Consider the following 6,000-nt stretch of genomic DNA (forward strand, 5'->3'; position numbering starts at 1 on the left):
TTCTGTGTTTGCTTCAGTGACAACTGATTTCGTTTTTCTTCAATGCGAGATGCTCACTTATTTAATCCAGTTTCAGTTTCTTTGTCTTCATCGTAGTCACAACCTTTTATGTTGACTGATAACAGACCTATCACGTTAATAACCACAAGCAGAGCGCCCGCTAACGTGCTAACGTAAACATTATCCGAAAACACAAACTGCACAGTAAGCGATCAAAGATATCGCAATGTTTTTGTTTGCTATTTATAAGCGCGTATCAAAAACTGTCCATGTCGCTAAGTTGTCCACCCATTATTAAATGCAGACACTCTTTCAGCTTGTCGTGAGCTGGTGTGTACAAGAATAGCGAGTATTGTGTTATGAATTTTCACGCCTCGAATAAGTTAGCTGTGCGCCAGAAAATTACCCAGCAAGTTATGGAATAACGAATAAAAAGACGCGAAAAACGTAACACGACACACTGAGCCCAAAGGGGCTTTTGATCCTTTATTTGTATGAATGTAAAAACATGTTTCATGCGATCAATTTTCTAAATGTCTTCGCACGAAAAACACGGAAAGCAAGAAAAAGGTGCATTCTTAACAAGCACAATATAAAATCATGGCACTATCAAATCTCTTCAAACTCGAACTACCAAATTATATGCCGATTTCACTTAAAAGTTTTGTAGAAAATCATGGCATTAGCAAATATCCCCACATTCGGACAGCCCCAATTCCCCCTGCCCCTTAAAAACAAAACCTCTTAGAGTTGGATAAAATCGGGAAAAATTTCATAATGCCATAACGTCCTAACTCACAGAATCACGGGCGTGCCACCTAGTGTTTCTGTTGCAGTTCTTGCACTTAGGAGTTTTGTAGAAAATCATGGCATTATCAAGAGAGCTCTCTTGGCATTATCAAATATCCCCACATTCGGACAACCCTAATTCTCCCTGCCCCGTGAAAAACCCCATTCGTGGAGTTGAATAGAATCGGGAAAAAAATGCAGGAAGTTTCATAATTCCAGAACGTTCTATAAACTCACAGAATCACGGGCGTGCCACCTAGTGTTTCTGTTGCAGTTCTTGCACTTAGGAGTTTAGTAGAAAATCATGGCATTATCAAATATCCCCACATTCGGACAACCCTAATTCCCCCTGCCCCGTGAAAAACCCCTTCGTGGAGTTGAATAGAATCGGAAAAAAAAATGCAGGAAGTTTCATAATTCCAGAACGTTCTATAAACTCACAGAATCACGGGCGTGCCACCTAGTGTTTCTGTTGCAGTTCTTGCACTTAGGAGTTTAGTAGAAAATCATGGCATTATCAAATATTCCCACATTCGGACAACCCTAATTCCCCCTGCCTCATGAAAAACCCCTTCGTGGAGTTGAATAGAATCGGGAAAAAAATGCAGGAAGTTTCATAATTCCATAACGTTCTATAAACTCACAGAATCACGGGCGTGCCACCTAGTGTTTCTGTTGCAGTTCTTGCACTTAGGAGTTTAGTAGAAAATCATGGCATTATCAAATATCCCCACATTCGGACAACCCTAATTCCCCCTGCCTCATGAAAAACCCCTTCGTGGAGTTGAATAGAATCGGGAAAAAAATGCAGGAAGTTTCATAATTCCATAACGTTCTATAAACTCACAGAATCACGGGCGTGCCACCTAGTGTTTCTTTTGCAGTTCTTGCACTTAGGAGTTTAGTAGAAAATCATGGCATTATCAAATATCCCCACATTCGGACAACCCTAATTCCCCCTGCCTCATGAAAAACCCCTTCGTGGAGTTGAATAGAATCGGGAAAAAAATGCAGGAAGTTTCATAATTCCATAACGTTTTATAAACTCACAGAATCACGGGCGTGCCACCTAGTATTTCTGTTGCAGTTCTTGCACTTAGGAGTTTAGTAGAAAAGCATGGTATTATCAAATATCCCCACATTCTGACAACCAAAATGTTTGTTCGCCCAATTCCCCCTGCCCCTTAAAAAACCATTTAGAGTTGGATACAACCTGGAAAATTATGCAGGAAGTTTCATAATGCCATAACGTTCTTACTTACAGAATCACGGGCGTGCCACCTAGTGTTTCTGTTGCAGTTGTTAAATATTTGCACTTAGGAGTTGTAGAACAGTATGGCATTGTCAAATCATTATCAAATATCCCCACATTCTGACAACCAAATTGTTTGTTCCCCAATAAATGTAATGAAATAGTTGGTTTAGTAACAGTAAAATAATTGAATTTCTCGCAATCATCGATATTTTCGATTTTGACTTTTCGCATCACTCGGTTTGACCACGTTGTAAACAAAGCACGGAACAGACTTACCTGGACACAATGCATTCAATCCGGTCCATCGATGTGAAAATTCTATCTGATCGAAACATAAAATTAAGAAAATCCGCAGGCAAGCTTATACAGGTGCTTTTGCATAACAGACACGACAAACCTTTTCTACTACCGACAGAACAATTCTCTTTTAGCTTCTTTTCGTGCGCCAGTAACATGAACGATTTGGCATATTATGTGAAGTATCTTCCTGGCGCCCGGTCCAGGCCGCTTCATGCAACTTCGTTAGAATGATGACCGATTCAGTTGACCAATGTCGATATGACCATCGTGCTATTGAAGCATACAATTCTCAAATCAAAATATGTTTGTAGTGATATGCCTGACTTTTTTTCCGCCAAGCGAGTTCGCGCGCCGCTTAACATAATTTCTTCTACCGCCAGATACGAAAATTGATCCACGTAACGTATAAGTGTTGACAACATCATCTTACGAGACCGGGCGCAGCTTCAGTCCAAGAAAATCTGGAGCTTTTCGTCTTCTCATTCTGCGATACAGTGCTCGAGAGCATGATTTTAAAGCGACGAAAAAGAAGCTGTGGCCCAGTTTTGCGGACTACATTCTTAAAAGCAGGGGAAATAGTTTTAAATTTATTTTTCCCCTACAAATGTTTGATGTTATATACAAATGCTTTCTGGTGTTTTGTTTTGTTTTTTGTTCGTCAATTATTATTAATTTAGATCCTTGTTATTCATATTTAATATTGACTTTGCTTGCATAGCGCGGCTAATAAAATAAACGGCATGCAATGCATGCAGAAGCGATGATGTTTTACAAAGAGTCTAACATAATTGAGGGCGTGATAAAGACTTATTTTATTTGCAGTGTAATTTTTAAACCTAAGAAGCAATATTGGCGATTGCATAGTTAGGATATGATGGAATTCAAATATATACAGAATTAATAGTAGTTATAAATTCACAGGCCAAGGATGCAAAGTTAATAATACATTTCTTCGTTGATTGGCTCATGATCAATTGAACAACAGTAGATTGCGTTATATTGTAGTGTGTGACTTCCGATACGCGGGAGCTAGCTTTTAAGCTGCGAGAAAGGTCAAATGGTCTCTTGCCCACCGCGGCCATTATTATTATAAGAGTTAGAAATTTCTGTCTACTAATTCTAATAGATCCCATCATATGTAATTAGTCTCTTTCGTTTATACATTGTAGTGTTCCATTCTAACTGCACGAGAGTATTTTGCTTTTGTGTTCTACGTGGCGATTTCTTGTTATCAAGTTAAACTTGATTTCTGTTCGACCGAAACAGACAAAAAGATCGGGTCGGTCTTGCGATGACAATAAGCAATTTCCTGGCGTCATCGCTTAAAAATACGATCTCCCCGCATCACTTTAATTGCCGAATCCTGCAGATTCGTTAAGTCTTGGCGAACATCTCATTACATCTGTCAAGTGATTAGTTGTGACTGATGTTTTGCACTCCTCCTGCGAGCTTTACCGAGCTTCAAATTGCAAGATCTGTCAACACGCCTATTGTTTACTATTGCGAAATCGGTGCACTGAATGTACCCATGGCCGACACTATCGCAGGTTGCTAAGGCGTGCGGGTCCTCATGTGAATCGCTGGAAACTGTAATACGTTGGTTTTATAATTAATTCTACAATGTTGGCCTCCTCTGGTTTGTCAGTTTAATTTGTTATCATATTTTTCTAGATATTATATTATTGGTGTACTTAAATTCATCAGTCGCTCACGAATGACAGTTCTTTGTCACACATGTTTAGACGGCTGGTCTACACGCAAATTAATTAGAATTTGGCCAAAGAACTATACTTTACTCTCCTATTTAGTGTTAAATTGCGACTGAAAAGTGAGAAAAATAGAATTTGCATACCTCCTCTAAATCAGCGCTTCTCTACAACCTTGCTAACTGCTTCCTGCAACACAACGCCAAAGCTCAATTGAGCTCTTAAGAGTCACAATCTGAGAGTCGAACTTTGTTAGACCACGCCCCGTGCCACTGATTGTATCTGGGTTATCCAACAACTGTCAAACGTCGAGAATCGTGTAAGTGATAACAGACAAATAGCCTAAACGTTTATCGCTTTAAATTCTCGCCGTAAAAGTCTGACAACTGACAAACGGCAAACGGGAAAAATGGCTCACATGATAAATGAAAGTTAACACAAAATATAGAGACATGCCGCTACGAGCCTGCTAAAAAGTGAAATTGATAATAAATAGCCATTGCAGATCATTGAATTCACCAGCTGTTTAATATAAAAGCCCGTCACGGTTTTACAACAATCGCTTCGATTAAATACGACGCTCTTGACTTGTGACCCATTGTCAGCCGTAATCGGCACCGATCGCACCATGCGACAGAACGCTTAATTTTCTGTGCGACTCTTTTTACCTGCAGAACGTGAGGGGAAAATGAAATCGGCTTAATCAGAACGCAGGCAAATTGGTTACAAATACAGCTTTAAAAGAAAACACTCAGTTAAAGACGTCAACAAGTCTAGATCTCTTCATTTTGATTAGAAACACAACTAAGGAAACAAAGTTTAATAACCAAAAGTTAAAAAATAACAGTAAAAGTGAGTCCGCTATGCGAACATGTGTGGACTTTCATTTGAATAAAAGTTGACATTATGAATTAATCAATGAGTTACTGTAGCAGTCAACAACTTCAAGTTTCGAATCGAGTAATTCGAGATACAAGGCGAAAAAACAAAGAACTTATCAATCAATAATTTTTTACAAGACTGTTGGAAGAACAAAGTGTTCTATTACTTGTCTTATGTACTACGCGTCAAGAAACCCACGTTACCATTGCCGCTTGGGATGTCACGCAATTTCAATGAGCGTGGTGTGACCCTTTGTCACGTCGTTCACGACAAGTGCCTTTTTTTCATGCAAATAAAAACCTAGAATCCTACAAGAACAGCAGTTATTAGACCAAAAGCCTTTCCTTACCGCTAGCAAGATAGGATACTATTTTCATTAAAAAAAAAAAAAAGGAAATGTTGCGTGGAGCACGTGAACTGTCTCGCATCGCTTGTTTACACAACCCTTACTTTTTGTGTAAAGCTTGTGTAAACAGCCCATCGAAAAACTTGTTTTCTTTAAATGAGTTCTTTTTTAACCTTTTTGGAATAACAACGTTTTAATAAGCTTTCACAAATAATTTCTTAGTAGCTTGCGTAGAAAGGCGGAGAAATATATTTTTCTGTTCACGAAATATTCACTTGGAGTCGGTGTTTTGAGAGGCGGCGAAGGACGTTATTTAAACCGACAATTAAATTATTTTGTCGCACGGTTTGGATATATGCATATTCTACGGTTCGATGTTATTTTTATTCTATTCGTGACAATGTTTTAGTTCAGTTCTGAATTCAACATCGGTCTTTTGCTAAATATACTACTTGAGAGAAATAGAGCTGGTGAATTATATCCCGGAGTCCAAGCCAAGTAAAACAACATGATCAGCGAACTTGTTTTGATACAACTCGTTGTGCATTCATTGTGTGTGGCAAAGCTGAAAAAAATAAATAACCAGACATTTGATTCGTTTTAATATGCGAATCAAAAGTGCTCAAGCCGCACAGAAAAACAAACAATACGGAAAGTGAGTCAAAAGTGTGAAAAAAAAAAAAAGAAACGTGACCTGCGACCGCAGTTGTTCAGCTTATTAG

This window comes from Oculina patagonica, chromosome 8 (genome assembly GCF_052425735.1).
Source record: "Oculina patagonica isolate OP01 chromosome 8, crgOcupat, whole genome shotgun sequence".
NCBI classification, from domain to species: Eukaryota; Metazoa; Cnidaria; class Anthozoa; order Scleractinia; family Oculinidae; genus Oculina; species Oculina patagonica.